The sequence below is a fragment of the Apis florea genome, unplaced genomic scaffold (assembly GCF_048593485.1).
Source record: "Apis florea isolate Af1SG1 unplaced genomic scaffold, ASM4859348v1 contig_2350_pilon, whole genome shotgun sequence".
In the NCBI taxonomy this organism is placed as follows: Eukaryota; Metazoa; Arthropoda; class Insecta; order Hymenoptera; family Apidae; genus Apis; species Apis florea.
Genome location: NW_028256565.1, coordinates 3,147,573 through 3,165,515, shown reverse-complemented (window position 1 = coordinate 3,165,515; position 17,943 = coordinate 3,147,573). Strand labels below are relative to the sequence as shown.

Below are 17,943 nucleotides of genomic sequence, written 5' to 3'. Positions count from 1 at the left end.
CACGCGCGAGCCAAAGCGAGACCCTGTCGTCCGCTTGCCTTCCAAAGGGGACTTTCCCGCCTGGGCCGACAGAGGAAAGCTCTCTCTCTCTCTCGTTTTCCATCGAAAGAAACTCGTTCGATTCACGATATATAGAATAGAAAATCCTCCAAGAAATTTCTTCCTTCCATTTGGAAAAGGATTTGTTCCACCTTTCACCTCGAGATCGATAACTTTCTTACCGACACCTTATATTGGTCGTCCAAGCGAATATTACCATTTCTATTATAAACCTCGTTCAAACATTACTTCTTGCGTGTATCGATTAAATTTTGAAACGAAATTTCACGGCACGGTTGGGTCAATTATACCGAGCGATACTAGTCCAACCTTCTTCGATTCAAAATCCGTTTATCTCTTTTTCCGTTCCATTCCCGGAAAATATTCGTACTGCAAAAAGCACGCACTGCGAGTCATCGCAGGAAAGGCTGTAAATACCGAGGCTGCAACCGTGTATCCCTCCGTCAGTTTATCTCGCTGTCGCTCGAACAAAATTCCAGGGACGGAGCGTGGTCGCGCGGTTAAATCGCTGGGAGGCTGCGTGTCCGTTTGGACCGATCGGTATGATCCGCGGATTGACCCTTACGGTACCTCCTCGAACCTCGTCAATGGTTTAATTACGGCCAAGTTATTTCCTCGTGACTATCCGTTGCGACCGGATTTTTCCACCCTCTCGACCAAGGTGAAAGATAGACAGAGAGAGAGAGAGAGGCGGTGGGCGAATGGGAGGGAGCCGATTTATCTATGGCCGTTCGTTAACGATCCTGACATTACGACCTGAATTAGACAAGGCGTATCTTTTTCACATTGTGTCGTAAATGGACGAGGAAGCGGAGCGGACCCCTGTGCCTGTTATCCGGCCACGGATCGCTCCGGGACAGTCCGTTATCGGTTGTCCGTTTCGAGGAGGGGGAGGAGGGCCGTTAAAACGAACGACGCGGCCGACGTCGTGGGAAGCCGCTGCAAATGGCCGACACGTGGCCCAATCCGTGGCTCCACGCCGCGGTTGAGAATTCAATTACGATTCGTCGGTTACTTTTAACGAACTTTGTCGAGAGAGAGAGAGAGAGAGAGAATCGTGTCTCGAGAAGAAAAGGAGGATGGATCCTTAATTTAATGGGGGAAAATCGGGAGAAATTAGTCGGATAAAATCCTCCCTCCTCCCCCGTTAGCATAATAAGAATCGCGAAATTGTGCCACATAGCGGCCAGCTCACGAGGCTTGGGTAACCGCGTCACGTTGCTTCTTTGCTCGCGGCGTGTCCGTGGTTCGCCTGGGGGCATCGGGCACAACAGGCTGAACCGAGTGGCTGTCAGTGTACCTGCCGGCCAGACAAATTCCGCCCATTAAGCGTTCGAACGTCGTCGTGCGCTGCCTGTGAACCCGGTCTCCGTGAGGCCCCCGTGCGGAATATAATGCCGCGCCGTGGATTGACCCTTGCGGTACTCCCACCAGCCCGCGCGCGGCCATCACCTACACACACGTGGTATCCGGCTGTGGAGAGAGAGCGTGGTGTAACCGTGGCCCCTGGAGACGCGCCACGACGCCTATACGACGACCGAGCCGTACGTGCACAGGGGTCATATTCTCATCGACGAGAATCCACACCGTGCGCTGCTGTGCGCGCATCGAAACGGTTCGTTGTCGTTGTCCTCCCCCTCCTCCTCTTCGTTGTCGTCGTCCTCGTCCTCGTCGTTTCGATCGTTGCTGGTTAGTTGGTTGATAGAAGAGGGGAAAAAAGAGGAGGAAGAGAGAGAGAGGAAGAGAGAGGACTGTTGCATCCTGATAGAAATCTGATCGCTCGTTACCTGTTCCCTCTCCCGTACACCGCGTCAGAGATATCGTGACCGTTTTTGCGCCGGGTCACGTCGGTTCAGATGCATCGGACCTCCTCCTCCTCCTCCTTTCTTCTTCTTCTTTTCTTCTCCTCTTCTTCCGCTTCTTCTCGCTCGTAGATCTCTCTCTCTCTCTCTCTTTCTCTCTCGTCTTTTATAAGGTCGCTGATACGAGGAACAAGTGGAGCGAACTGTAGTGGATCGTGGTACGAGATGGTTTTACTTATTCGGTCAGGGATGACGATTAATTTGTATATATACGAAATTTATACGCGTGAAAAACGTGTAAAAATGTGAAAGAGGAAACCAGGTGAGGAAACGAAACCAGCGACGTGTAATCGAATCACGAGGCGATAGAAAGGAGAGAGAAACGATCGAGTGACTTTCACGATCCATTAACTCTGCGAGTTAACAGAGCGTTCCTTTTAACGCGATAATAACGCGTCCGCGATGTCGCATGTTCCTGGCGAACCCGCGACTTCGGAAAGACGATACGGAATCGAGCCCGATACGCGTGCATTAACTCTTCTGTCCGCTCGATCGCTTCGAATCAATCGTCCCCTCTCGCCCTTTTTAAAAAAACTCTTTACCGTAACCGTCTAATTCGAATAATTGATTTAATTTCTTTCTCTCTATCTGCGTTCAATCAAGTCGAGGGGGAAGGGAGGGAGGAAGGGGAACAGTTAAAGTTCCAGAAATCGTTTTCGTTGAAACGAACTTTCTTTTCGATGATTTTTGCATAATCGAAAGAAGCCAAACGAGGAAGTTGGCTCGATCACGACGGGGAAAAAAAATAACGAGGGATTAAAAAAAAATTGAGTTGCGTTAATTGAGCGTCGATGACTCGATGAAAAACATGTCACGGATGTTTCGACTCACCGACAATATTAGCGCTCTCCTCCTTTCGTGGTCGATCCTTTCGATTTTCTATCGCCTCCTGTAAAGGGAAGAAAAAAGAAGTCGGTATGAGTCGTTGATCGGTAATCGCCATGAAATTAAAACGATAGAATTATAATAGAGAGTTATAGTTCTGTAAAAATTCGATATACCGTGCTGAAAAAGAAAAAGGAAAAAAAAAAAGAAAGAAAAAGAAAAAGAAATCGGAGATTGTTTCAAGTTCAACGATCTCTTCCGTTTGAATTGAAGTCGAATTTCAGTTTTTTTTTTTTTTTTTTTTTGCACAATTAACGAAATATAAATCTTCGTTACAGAAGAATAATCACGTCACGTTCGTTACGGTTTCCATTCATAAATCATCCGTTTATAATAAATGGATACAAGATGTCGCTTTCTTCTAACCTAATTTCATTCTATACGTATACGATACGCGAATACGATGCTCGAAAGGTGTTACATTTTATGGAGACGGTGAAACACGTCGAAAGAGAGACACTCGCGAGACAGAATTAACGAGCCATTTATCCGTTATACCTTAATTTGTGCAACTGTACTTGCACTCTCTTTAAACCACGATCAATCGTCAGAATTAACTTTCCGCTTCATTTACGGCCCCGAAGGATCGTTAAACCGGTGAGAGTTTGCTCGTGTGCCAAGCTCATCACTCGACTCGATCGATTGTAAAATTCGACTGTCTCGTCTCATACATCTCCATCTCTTGATTTTTACTACACTACAAACTCCACTGATTCAAAAGTCGTCATATGTCGTTCAAATTCAAAAATCGATTTCTTTTCTTCATACATCCATTTCACGTGATAATTTCCATCTTTCTTCGTAACACAAGTTCATCGATGCATTTCTATTCTATTTTATTCTATTAACAATTATTGTATCAACAAGAAAGAAAAGTCGTAGAAAGTTAGGTTAGGTTTCTCTAAATCGCTACGATAACTTCTCTCTCTCTCTCTCTCTCTCTCTCTCTCTCTCTCTCTCTCTCTCTCTCTCTCTGTTTAAAAAGAAACTTGTCCGAGCAAGAATATTGTCTCGAATCTCTTTTCACCACCGAAAATATCCCCAGATTTATCCCCCTAGATGGTTCGAAGCGATTTCACAGCGTCTCCTCGGGGAAACTGGGCTGATTCAGCCTGGAATCTGGAACGAGCCCATGCAACGCGTTATCTGTCCAACGTTGTTCGCCTATCTGGCCGGGATTGCACGTGTATTGTCGTACACCCACACACGCTGCCATGTCCGAGAGAGCGCGTCGATATGGCTGTACGGTTACCTAATCGCACCGGTGTTCCATCGTCCACGGCATTGTCTCTTTTTCTCTCCCGTCCCCTTCACCCTGTGAACCGTTCTCCGTGGAAGCCCGGTCCTACGGTCGAGTTCAACGACGCGTGAACGCAAACTTTACTCGTTCCATTACATTTTCTACTTGGATAATCCGGTGCAGTTGGAGAGCCTGTTGCCGACACGCGGTGTCACGTTCCAGAGAGGCCGGTATCGCTCGCGTGGACGAATTTCGAGCGATACGAGTTCGGGTTTATAGTAATTGGCAGATGGACGATTGGAATTTCGCGTTCGTTATAGAGTGCTTTCCGAAAAAAAAAAAAAAAAAGAAAAACAAAAATTTTAATAAGAAAGATTCTCTCTGTCGAACAAAAAAATAAAAAGTAACTAGGTAACTAGGATTTAAACTCTAAAATTTAACTTGGTAACTCTTCCTCGAAAATCCATAAAAAGAAAAATTTTAAAAAATAACTAACGATAATTAGATTCATCATTGAATTAATCTTGAAAAAATTTCTTATCGATACGCCGAATACTCTTCGACTTGGAACAACGATTGCATTGGACGCTCGCGATCTAGGGGAAACGAGAAACATTCCTTGTGGAATGTGGCAACTTGGTAACTTTTTTCTCGAAAATACCAACCTCTGTTCAAAAAAAATTCAAAAAGATAGATTCATCATCCTCGAATTAACCTCGTAAAATTTCTTATCGAATAAATTAATACTTGGAGTTGGAAGGACGATCGTAAGCTTCGATCGAATCGCGATCTAAAGGAAACGAGAGACATTGTCGGTGGAATGGCGGATATAGGCGGATCGTTAAATTCGCTGTTGCGCTCGCGATTATCGGGCGCGAGTGTTCTCGTTGTGGCTCGCTGTTTTATCTGGATCCCGGTCGTTCGCGTTTCGCGGATTCGCAGGGTTCGAGATCGCTAAGTGGCGATAGACAGAGAGGCGAGGCGGCCACTTCGAGGTGGAAACGCGCGAAACGCGCGCTTAAACACTGGGACAAATTGAGGCTGGGCAGCCACGCTCCACGCTTCGACGCGTAAATATGCGACCGCGTGGGCCGTGTTCCTGCACGTGAGGCTACCCATTTTTTTTCGAACTGGTTTTCTTCACTGCCCGGCTCTCTCACCCTTTGCGGAGAATTGAATCCGTTGCGGAGAATTCAGAGAATTTGAATAAAAATTTTTCTCCAACTTCACTATTAACACGAGGGAAGGGATAGAGAATTTAACATTGGAATTATTACATTCCGTGCAACGTTAGTACAGAGTTCACCGTGTTTGATTGACCGTGGAGGTGTCCGAGCATGAAGAGAAGGTGAAGCGAGAGGAGGAACGAGCGGCAATAAACGTCGATAGAAACGGGCGAAGATAAAATTAATCGACTGCCTAGGAAAATCGATAATATAACTGGATAAATACCCGTCAGATGTCATCCTTGTCGCCGAAATTATATATTGAATTATACATCCACCAATCACATTTCTCTCACACTTTCCATAGAAATCTTTATCCGAAAGATTTTTTCAGAGATTCGAGTAACTTTCTCTCTCTTTTTCGATGTTCTTCGAGTTTTCAATTCCAGTTGGAAAAAGCGAAGAGAGGAACGAAACGAAGAGGTGCATGCAGCGTGATGTAGCGTAAAGGTTATGTCTCCGAGCGAGCGATATATCCTCGTACGAAAACTAGTAGGGCAACGTTGCAGCTTCGCCGCGAGGGTTCTCGTTACATGACCTACCGTATCCGAGTTATCCAAATGGAAGGATTAATGCAAACGTGTCTCGAGTCGAAATTGGGTACTGCTATTTACAACATTGAGTACCACGCACTCCCGTCCGCTTTTCCTTCCCCCTCCTCATTCCCGTTTTCTTTTCTCTGTGGGTGCCGGTTGGCTGGCAGCAATAAATATGCTGATTAAGCGGCAACGTACCGCTGGTTAATTTGCAGTATATCAGTGTACCCAACAGTGTATTTTAATTGGTCGTGAAACATCATTGGAACGTATAATCAATGACGCCACGCATCAACGATCAGGCCCTGTTAACCGCTTTGAGCGCGCGTTGGAATTCTGGAAAAGTCGATCGAATAACCTTGCCCTTCGCTCGAAATCGATCAGTCATTCGGTAACTTTGACGATGATTAAACGGATAATGCTTTAACGGATTCGAGATCCAAGCTCGAAGGTTAGAATACTGTTCACTGGTGAAGAGAAGTTGCGAATTTGAAAATGATGATCTAAACCTCGATACATTAGCAATTAAATTACATTAAAAATTTTTTGTAATTACGATTCGTAACAATAATTTAATTTATAAATGTAATTTTGTATTCGAGTAGTTGAGATAATAATCTAGACATATCGGATAGATAGTTTCGAATATATTTCAGTTTCCAGTCTTGATTATCTGATGATTATCCTAACTTCGTAAATGAAAATAATTTTTACGATTTTGAATATTCAAATTATAGCTTTTCTATCATAGAATGCAAGATTTCTTTTCAGTAATGAACAATATACAATTTTTTAAAGTTTAAGGTTAGGGAGACTTTTCTAGGGACTTTTATGCGAAAATTCCAAGCTCCAGTTTCCACACTTTGGATTCTATCTATAAATTCGTCTAAATACTTTCGATATTTCAAAGTTTCGAATTTGAAATTTTTTAAAATCTTCGAATCCTCTCGTTCAATTTCACTTTTCAGTATTTCTCCTCAATTTCGAAAAGCGGCTTTCACCCTCGGATCGTTCCATCATTTGCAGCACGAGGAACAGTGGCGAAGAAAGAAGAATAGAGCTGTTTGGTTGGCCCGCGAGCGTTGATTTCACGCCGATAATTGCGCTCTCGTCCATTAACCGTCGAGCGCCAGCCGTGCGAGATATCGTTTCGCCGAGCACGAGAATCCCAGCGCACAATGCTCCGTGTTGCGAAAGTGTCGTTGCAGATTTCGTTGCAAAATCGCGAAAAGGTCTGCTCGCGACACCGATCCTCCTGCCAACCTTGACGCCGTCCGAGCCTAGACGCGGCGGCGAGCGTGAGACCACGGCCTATTTAGTTGCATCGTTGCACTTTACTCGATCGAGATCGCGATACTTTTCATCGTTTGCACAATTCGATCCATCGTTTACGTTTACCTTATCCCCCTTAACCTGTCCTCGCTAGAATCCGCGATAACAGCGCACTCTCGATCCTTCTTCTCCTCCTTCCAAGAAACGCTTCTCGATTTTCAATCCTTTTCCTCCTCTCGTAATCGTCTAAGTGAAATTAATCTTTAACGATTTTTTTCTTCTCGAAGTTAAATATTTAAGTTTTAGAGAAGAAGAAAAAAATCGATATAAAGTTACGGAAGGAGCGCGATCTTTAAATTTAATCTTCGCAGGAGAGACATATATATGTATATATAGCTAGAAGCTATTAGGGAAATTATTTCATCCCGGAGTATCGGCGATGACCGTTCACACAGCGAAATTAATCTCTCACGTCGGCGAAATTTCACGGCGATAATAAACCTCACATCTATATAGCCGATCCTTTGTTCCCCATCTCGCGGCCATAGTTTCCACGAATCGTCCATCGTACGAGGTGTCTCGTAAATATATAACGCTCGACCCTTCAAATCCTTCAATCCCCAATTACATTCCTTCCAACGTTTCAACGAACGGACATTTTTCCGTTGAAAATTCGTCTCGAGACGAAATTCGTCAACTCCGCCGCTCTCTCTCTCTCTCTCGAAACAGGAGCCGCTCGTTTCGAGACACCGGATAGACACCGCGATCCAACTCGTTGCTCAACCCGTCTCGCAAGAGCATAACCTTTGCAGAGACGGAGCGGCGACGCTACGGTTAGAAGGAGAAAGGCGGAGGGGAGTGCACGTAAGTACACAGGCAACGAACCGGCAATTATCGTCGCGCTGGATACGGGCCCCGCCGTTATTGCGGCCGGCTGCCTTCGCCTCGCCTCCCTCCCTCCGATTCGCCAAGCACCACAGAGTTGCGAGCCACTCCGCGTTTCGACTAATCGCGCCCGCAACTCGCGCCCCCCCTCCTTCGTCTCCACGAAACCGACCGTTCTTCTCCCTCGTTCGCGAAAATCTACTCGTCGCCTTCCGTTATTACCAGCCCATTTACTCAGCCCTGTCAACGAGCCAGAAATCGATAGATTGGATAGATCGCTATTCTTTCGGGAACAGTCTCGTTCGATTCAATTTTCTAATCGAAGGGAGAATAAATTATTGGAAGTGAAGTTGAAAAATTACTTGTTAAAATTTATTCGTAGTTATCATAGTTTTTCGTAATAATAGCCTCGATTATTATTATTATTATCACGTATTTTGAACTCCGTGATAAATCGTCGAACTAACTTTTTTTTACTATTCAAACACCATAGACTCTTTCTTCTTCCATTGTATCCCCTAGGAAATCCCGCTTATCGTGCGTATCCTCCAATATCCTCCAATCCCTGTTATCGCGTTCATATACGAGCGTCCACCACGCTTGTTCAAAGGAAGGGGAGAGGCGGAAGATAAGCCGGATGGTCGGGACGAAATGGTCATTCAATTAACGCGCTCTCCCCTCCCTGATAACTCGTAACTCGAACGAACGGTGGCCGGGATCGAGCGAATTATGACGTCTCCTCCGCCCGGCCGTAAACATTCCATTTTCCATCGGCCATCGCGGCGGTATCATCGCCACGAAATCGGCCCCCCCTCCCCCCCTCCTCCCTCCCCCTCTCCCCCGTTATCCCCGCCGTGGCGAGGGCCTATTTCCCCGCCCTGTTTACGAGTCGGCCGAGACGACGCGGACGCTGATAGCCCCGACCATCCCTGGAAATAAGAAGGAGGGAGAGGGGGGGGAGGAGGGGATTTGCCCGCTCTATCTTAAGTGCACCGCGGCCGCTCTTAGCGCTGCGCGCCCACGCTTTTGCGGAGCTCGGTTAACGAGGGTTTTTCCACTCGTAAAATTCCGGGTTTATCGGTTTGCAAGAGGGGGAGGCGGGGGGAGGCGGGAGGAGGAGGGGAGGAGGGCTCGCCACGGTAGGAAGAATCTATAATATAGTTTAGAAATTTACGGGGAATGTCGCGAATGGAATTTCCCCCTCCCCTTCTGTTCGTTCCTGTTTCGATCGTTTTTTTTTAAAAATTTTTTTTCAACAGTTCGGAAGCATTCTCCTCCGAATTATCGAGTCGAGAATCCTCGTCCTTGGAATTTCTTCGAATTTTTGGATCGGAGAGGAAAAAAAAAAGAAGAAGAAAAGGAACTAACTAACTAACTAACTAACTAACTAACTAATTTCGCGTTTGATGGCAAAAACCGTGGAGGAATTTAGATTTCGATCACGCGATCTTAACCCACCGAGGTTAGGAGGCATCGGTTATAGGAGTTGGTGGTTATCCGCCGCGCTTCTTCCCGTATAATTTATCCGAAGGAATAAACGAAGAGCCCGAGGGACAGGCACGAGGGTAAAAAGTATAAGTCTCCCGAAACGAAAGTCTCTAGCTGGAAGCGTTTCGAGAGAAAGGCATCCTCTCTCCACCCACAAAATATATATCTCTCGACCCTCCCCATCTCTCGACCCTGCTATTTATCAACCATAGGATCGAGGATAGAGGATCTTCTCTCCCCTCCCCTCCCCGTATCCAATGTATTCGCATCGAGAGATAGATCGAAAAGCTCGATTCTCAGCTCGGTTGGGTCGCGGCCACCGGTTAGAGGAGGAGGGGGGGGGGCGGCGACGGCGGCGGCGGCGGTAGGCACGAATTCCGGCTAATCGCGATCTCGGTGGAGAGGGGGGGGGGGAGGAGGAGGAGGAGAGGGCGGCAGGTTTGAAATCGGCGGGAGGAGGACGCGCCCGTTTTTCTCCTTCCTTCCTTCCTTCCTTCCTTCACCTCCATATTTTCTCGGTAAGGATAATCTTTGTGGGGTGGGGGGGGGGAGGGGGAACGCGCGCCCGAAATAAAATTTCGCCGAACGCCGAGGGGAAACTGGTTTCCCCCTCCCCTCCTCCCTCTCCCTCTTTCTTCTCCTCCTCCCCTAATAAACGAAATTAACTTTCCGCGGACGAGCGACCGAAAAAGCGGTCGCGATCGGAATGCTCTCGCCCCCCCCCTCCTCCTCCTCCTCCTCCTCCCCGTCCAGCCAACCGAGCGGAATCCTTACAAGGATCGCGCGCTTACGTGCGTGCCTCGACACTCGACTCGCTCCAATCACGCCAACGACACACATATATATATATATATATATATATATAAATGTATATAGTTTTTTTTCTTTCGTTTCACGAAATTGAATTGGCGAGAAATCATTATAGATGTTCTTCCAATTTGGATCATTAATTTTTAAGTATGTTTAATAAATGCATATATCATTCTCCACGAAGAATAATTGAATAACTATTGTTCCAATAAGTAAGATATACTACTGGATTCGAAAAATTACAATTTTTCAAATCAAAAACTACGTATTCCGCTATAAAATAGTCTACAGATTCGCATTCAGCGCGTTACGATTTATAAGAGACACTTGTTGAAAATTATATTATATATCTCGCTTTTCGAGCGGAGTGTTCTCTTCTTTTTTTTTTTTTTTCGAAAAGAAAAATAGGGAAGGGGAGGTGGAGGAGATAGGAATGGTTGGTGGTATTCCGCAAAAATAATCTACAGATTCGCATTCAGCGCGTTACGATTTATAAGAGACACTTGTTGAAAATTATATTATATATCTCGTTTTTCGAGGGGGGTGTTTTTTTCTTTTTTTTTTTTTCGAAAAGAAAAATAGGGAAGGGGAGATATCGATTGAGAGGGAGGCGGAGGAGATAGGAGATGGTTGGTGGATAGGAATCCCCCTATATTTCGGATGTAATCGCGGATGGTATCGATCGGGAACGGCGCTCGGCCGATTACACGCCGTTTATCGGTGCACGCCGTCCGATTACCGCGTTTAATTTATTGGCCGGTTTGCGCGGGCGAATACGCGGCCCAGGCCTTTCGACCGTGGCTCGAGATATGCTAATGCAACGCGATAGTTGGCCAATATCCGCCGACTATCGCCGCGATCGCGGCCGGCTATCGCTCGCAATGGGACCGCGCTCTTTGCCTCGATTCGGCCAATCTTCCCTCCTTTTGAGACCCGGCCGCGCTGCAAATTTCTCTCCACCCGATCGAATGCCCCCCAATTGGAAATTTCTCTTCCGCAGGATTAACCGTGTTTCCTCGAAATTTTTTCCTTCTCCTTTCTTTCGTATCCAATATTTCGGAATGGAGCGAGATTTTCTCGCTACGGACGAAACACCAAAAAAGGTGCTCGAGAAAAATCAGTTGTTTTCATAAACGGTGTTTATTGAAAAAGAATTAACGATAAAAACGATACGCGAATTTTCATCGATTCGTTGGAATCGGGAATTTGAACGATATGTTGATCTCTCGAAATTTCGTCTTTTTCCTCCTGGGCGAAATTTTGTTTCCTCGATTCGATATAACGCTCTTAATCACCGAACGAAGGAGTTGGAAGAGGAATACGAACGAATTCCTCGAGTTTCGCTCGTTCGGTGGAAAAAAAAAGGCGAAACGACGCTGCTCATCCTGGTACTTTCTTGCCAAGAGGATTGATAAAACTCCTTCAAACTCCTAAGCCGCCTTTCATTTCCTCCTCGTCCTCCGCTCTTTCCAAATAATTTAAATTCCAAGTATCGATCGCCTCCTATCCATCTAGTTTCTTATTCATTAACGTAAACGTGATCGATCGAAATTGTTTTTTCGAGCGAAAACGCAAATAAAAATTCCTCGAGGCGGAATCCGATCGAGATATCCTTGTAACCGATTGCTCAATGGTTGAAATCGCGGTTCGGGGGGGGAGGGGGGAGGTCGTGCGTCATCGTTTTGCGCAATCCTCCCGTCTTTAACCGCTTAATTGTCCCGGCACGCGACCCTCGCGGACGCACACTCGTCACCCACTTTTACTCGAGTACCTCCCTCCCCCCCCTCTCCCCTCCCTCCTTTCACCCGCCACTTTTCGCCTATCCCCGGACTACTGGCCCAGTATTCCTATTTCGCTTCGAAACGAAATCGAGTAAACTTCAACCGAGTCTTGTCTGACAAAATTTCGAACGTATAGTTACTTGTTCGAAACTCGTGTTTGAGTATATAACTTGATCCGATTTTTCGTAAAACGCGATCGTTATTACGTTCTCGATAAGAGCATTATTTATCGCGACTGTCAAATCTTCCCCGATAAATTTAAGATCGCACAATAATTTTCTTCTTTCACCTTCGACGAAAAAGTTATTTATAACGAAACGAATTTCAACGACATCTTCGACTCTTCTTACTCCGTCTTGTTAGAGACGTTCTCGAGCATGTTAATCGTTCTCGTATCGAGGGATAAAAGCAGCGATATCCCTTCTTCTTTCGAGAGAAGGGGGAATGGATACGAAGAAGGTTTGGTTTCGATGGAATTCGACGGTGCGTTCCGCGTAAAATTTCGCACCGTGACCCAGTGACGGTACTCTGAGCAAACCCTGCCCCATCGATTTTTCGCCAAAGATCGATCGAAAAGAGGGACGAATCGTTCCATTGAATTCAAAGGAAGACGCAGGAAATTCTTGACGTGTCGCGGCAGAGATCGAAACGAGAGAAATCGACAAAGAAGGATATTTATTAGAGATGGAAAGAATGGAAAAAGATGAATGCTTTCGTTCCTTTTTCTTTTTCTTTTTTTTTTTAAATTCCTTAAAATGTTCCTTACAATCCTTCCATCAAGGATTTCGATCTTCGCTCAACTTTCACGAACAGGACAATAATCGGGAATAAAATTTAACGTCGATCCCTCGAACGGGACGGGAATTTCGTCCGTTTCCTTTTCTTTTGCAACGATATCGAGTTATTTTCTCCACGTTCCTCCACTTTCTAAAGTGACCATTCAACCGCGACCATGCCCCCTCGAGAGACTCCACTCTGAATCGACGTTAAGGATCGTTTATCAGGTTAGATTAATTATCTGTCACGCGGAGACGCGTTAACGACGCTTTCACTCGACCCCCTCCCCTCCCCGCCAACCGACACTTTTACAATTGCACCGTGACACCGTTTCGACGAGCCAAACTCGTACGTTTTGAAACCCCTTCGACGTTAACCAACGAACCTTTATCCCTGTTCTTATAGATCTGACCTTGTGATCGTCGAACAGGATCGTCGATTGGATTGGCGAGCTAGTGTAAGTTCATTTTATTTTATAATTATATACATTCATATTAGACGAAATATATTTTATAATTCATTTAAATTAAATACAGTATGAGGAATTGGAATCCTAATTCTATTAATTTCTATAGCAGCAGCATTTATAGGATATGTTTTACCATGAGGTCAAATATCTTATTGAGGAGCAGTAACAGTAATTACAAATTTATTATCAGCTATCCCATATGTAGGAAATACAGTAGTTCTTTGAATTTGAGGTGGATTTTCAATTAATAACGCAACATTAAATCGATTTTTTTCTCTTCATTTTATTTTACCATTAGTAATTTTATTTATAGTAATTTTACATTTATTTGCTCTTCATTTAACTGGTTCATCAAATCCACTAGGATCAAATTACAATAATTATAAAATTTCTTTTCATCCATATTTTTCAATTAAAGATCTTTTAGGATTTTATTTAATTTTATTGGAGAGATAAGATCGTCGAGAGGAGGAGTTGAAATTCTTGTTAACACAGGGGGAAGGAAAAAAAACGAAGGAAAAGAAGAAGTGGCACTTTCTATTTAGGTCAAGGATCGAGCCGTTACTGCCGCAACGGCCAAGGATACCTCCTCTCTGACAATCCATCTATTCGGTCGGTAACCGGGCTCGATCGGTAATATAACTTGCCTTTCTTATTTAGAGAGAGAGAGAGAGAGAGAGAGAGAGAGAGCGCTACGCGATTAAAATTGTCCACGGATTTAATTACGGCCGATCTTGTTGGAGGGTGCGTCCCAACCAGAGAGAGGGAGAGGTAATTGGGAAATGGGGGAGGAGAAGAAAGGAGGAAATGTTCGACAAAGGGGATTGTCGCAACGCTCCTATTGTGCTCGAGCCGCTTTTCGAATTTTAATCGCTCGGAGGAGTCCCTCCTCGAGGGAAAAGCATCTCGTTTCGCTGGTATGACGGCGAGGAATGACGAGGCTGTCGAGGCATGCGCGCGAATAAAAGACAGATAAAAGTCGAAGGTGAACGAAAAAGGGAGGGGAGCGAGTTGGAAAATTGGAATCCGATACTCGATGAATCTATCGCGTTCGTTCTATTTTCATTGGTTATAAACCGGGTGAATTTATTTTTCATGATTTTTTTTTTTTTTTTTCTAAAAGGGGATACGAGTCTTTACGTTTATTTTTAATTGTTCTTTTTTTTTTTTTTAGATTATCGCGTCAGGAAAGGTTCGCGCTTTGACCTTTCGACCACGTTGAATTTACGTGGTCGAACCATTGGAAATAAGACAAAACTGAGGAATATCCGTAACTTTATATGGGTGACGCTTTCTTCTTCAAGAAAAATAAGATTTTAACCATTTACATTTGGGTTTATATCTAAGAAGGTTATCGATCAAGTAAGAAGAGCCCTCTAGAATGTAATTATATTATACATGTATTTATTAATGTAAATATGTTATAGGATAGCGATTATACGGTGGCATATGAACGCAAAAGCGGAATTTAAAAAGAAATTTAATTGGAATAAGCAGTGAAATATAAATAAAATAAAAATAACTTTGGAATCACAGAATTTAAAATTTAAGAATAATGGAAACAGAAAGGAGGGACAAGTACGATTTGTTAGCGAATCAATCTGCATTTTTATACAATTTTAAATCTAAAATTATACCTATGTATATGGTAACATAGGAGAGTGAACGAAGTAGAAGTAAAAGCATTGAAAACAACTAATTCAGAATCGATATTACAGAATTAGTTGATGAAAACTAAGAATTAAGTACTATATAAATATATTCCAATTTTATAATATTATATATTAAAATATATAAGATAAAAATATTAAAACTACTTCCGTTTATCTTACGGCTTTCCAACAGTAACATTTCGTGAGGAGCTCAACGAAATCAAAATGCTTAAAATTGACTTTGGAAACGAGCGAAGCTGGCCAACGAATATAAACGTTAAACGGGTGTCCCCCGTTCATTCTTGCACGAAGATCGAATGCTCGAGCAGCGAGGCGTGCGTTTCTCGGTCAGCGTTGCGAAATTTCTCTAAATCGACCAGTTTAAATCCACTTTCTAACATGCATCGCGGCTGAAAGAGGTTACGTGTGTACGATCCAACTAATTGCACGATCCGGCCGATGAAAAGCGTGGAGTATGGAAAGTAAAGAAGAAAAAAAAAAGAAACTGCGCTCTTTCTCTCTCTTCTCCTTCCATTCCTCGATTATTCCACTGGAAAAAATTTCTCTTTGACGCTCCTTCGTCGATCCAGACGAATTCTAACGAATTCTTTTCACTCGTATATTGCCACTCCTATATTTCATTATCATGCATGTATTTACATTAATTAATAACACAATATAATACTGTTGGCTGGTTATGCAGTGGTGAACAATAAATAAAAATATACGGGTTTAGCTGAATGAATGTATCTTGGTTATACGTGTCTGTCCACGAAACAACTGAAGGTCGCCTATCGCAGGTAAACAAAAGGATACCAACTGTGGAATAGTAACACTGCTAGCAACGTTCAAAAATAAAATTACAGATAAAATTTCAGTGAACTTTATAACAAATACAATTTAATAGAATATTTATATTGGTAGTACGTTCTAGGGCCTCTTGTTACGATGTTTTCTTTAAACGTGTAAAATAGGATAAATAAGTAAAAGATAGTAAAAGATTTTTCCCTCTTTTAAAAAAATATCTTCAAAGAAAAATAAAGGACGATATAAATTTCGTTTATAGTTACGATAATTTATGGTATTTTTCAAATTTTTTTCTACTATAAACGGCAAGTTAACTCGTACAACATGTCCCCAGAAAAATGTTTTCATTTTGATCGAATATGAGAAAAGATTACGAGTCGATTGGTTATCTCGTTAAATGTAAATACTAGTGCAAATTAAATAGTAACAATCGCGGTAGATTCTGGATGGTATTTTCGATCGAGGAAAAATTTCAAAAGTGATGAGATAAAAGAAAGATAATAGCAAGCGTGACAATTTTTCCATGCTCACTTCCTTAAAATCTTCCTTCTCCCCTCCTTTTTGCTGTACACACAAAAGTTCCACGAGAGAAAAATGACAGGTTTCGATCGCCCAATTTTTCTTCCCCTCCCCTTCTTCGGTGAAAACAATAAATGAAATATTATATGGATTTAACTGAAAATGAATATATTGCAAAACATTTGAAGCGTATGCATCACAGGAAAAAAAATAGAAAGGAATTATGAAACAACTGGCATCAATTGATAACAAAAGGATAAAATTTCAGTGAAGTTTAAACTCAACAATCACGTTCCACGTTCCCTTCTTTCGAAGTGTGTGCATTCGAGAACGAATAGTTACGAATTATGAAACAGCAGTGCCAAATTAAAATTCAACGATAATAATAAAAGCAAACGGATGAAATTTCGACGAAGTTTAAACCCCGTTCAAAAATCACGTTTCATCTCCTTTCTTTCGAAAACGAATACCTACGAATTATGAAACAACTGGCAACGTTCAATTGATAATAAAAGGATAATATTTCGGCGAAGTTTAAACTCAACAATCACGTTCCACGTCTTTTCTTTCGAAGTGTGTGCATTCGAAAACGAATAGCTACGAATTATGAAACAACAACGTTCAATTGATAACAAAAGGATAAAATTTCGGCGAGGTTTAAACTCAACAATCACGTTCCACGTTCCCTTCTTTCAATTAATCAGCGAATACACTTCTTCTCGTCCTCGCGCATCATCATCATCGTCGTCGCGAATCGAAAGAATGGTCGTCCGCCATTATTTGATCACGCGGTGCGTTGATGGAACGGCGAGGATCGGTGGATAAAGAGCGTGAAACGAAATTTACGCGAGTTTTTCTTCCGCCTCGCGTGACATGCGGAGGGGGAGAAATTGCTCGGGAGTCGGCGACTTTGCGGCCGACGGTTCGTGACCACGGCTCGTAAGTATCCGCGACGAATACCGACCACCTCTCGTTCTGCACGATTCAAGGGATTAGGCCGAACAATCGAAACGTTCCCCCCTTTCGGGAGATGAGGTTAGAGCGTGCACGTACCATCTTCTTCTCGTCTCCATCCAGAGTTTCTTCGCGCGGGAACGCAGTTTTTTTTTTTTTTTGCCTCCAGTTAACCCCAGCCCTCAACCCTTTCGCTACTAAGGGCGATGGAGACTTGTCACCATCGAGGGCAACACCTGATGAACGATTGGAAACGTAGCATTTTGTTTTTATCGTTTTGATAAGAATCATCGAGAAGAAAATATGTCAAATCAGTTTGGAGATTAGCCCTCTCATTGTCCAATTTTTACCTTTCAATGCTCGTCAATTTTTGTACGAGCGTTACTCGACGAACGTATGGAACGTATGGTTTTCATCGATCTCGAGAAGTTGGGGATTTTTTATTTTATTTAGAACAACTTATGGAACGAGTTTTCATCGATCTCGAGAAATCGAGGATTATTTATTTTATTTAGAATAATTTATGAAACGAGTTTTCATCGATCTTGAAAAGTCGAGGATTTTTTATTTCATCTAGAATGATTTTACGAACGCGAGCTTTCTTCGATTAGACTTCTCGCATATTTTTCCTCGTTGTCGAATCGAAAATTTTTAAATTCTTTATCGACTCGTATTCAACGAACGTATGAAACGAATTTTGATCTTTTATTTTATTTCGGG

At 43.3% G+C, this 17,943-nt stretch overlaps 2 protein-coding genes across 2 annotated transcripts in view; both read right to left on the bottom strand.

Annotated features, from left to right (window-relative positions):
• Positions 1-17,943, bottom strand: part of LOC105736367 (uncharacterized) — a 189,004-nt gene that overhangs the window by 104,422 nt on the left and 66,639 nt on the right. The window contains exon 4 of the mRNA XM_086904585.1: positions 2,754-2,811. The gene's annotated coding sequence lies outside the window, so the exon portion shown is untranslated. The remainder of the gene's footprint in view (positions 1-2,753; positions 2,812-17,943) is intronic.
• The window catches only part of sano (CABIT domain-containing protein serrano), a 165,979-nt gene that overhangs the window by 104,422 nt on the left and 43,614 nt on the right, over positions 1-17,943 (bottom strand). Inside the window, exon 2 of the mRNA XM_003696375.4 lies at positions 2,754-2,811. The gene's annotated coding sequence lies outside the window, so the exon portion shown is untranslated. The remainder of the gene's footprint in view (positions 1-2,753; positions 2,812-17,943) is intronic.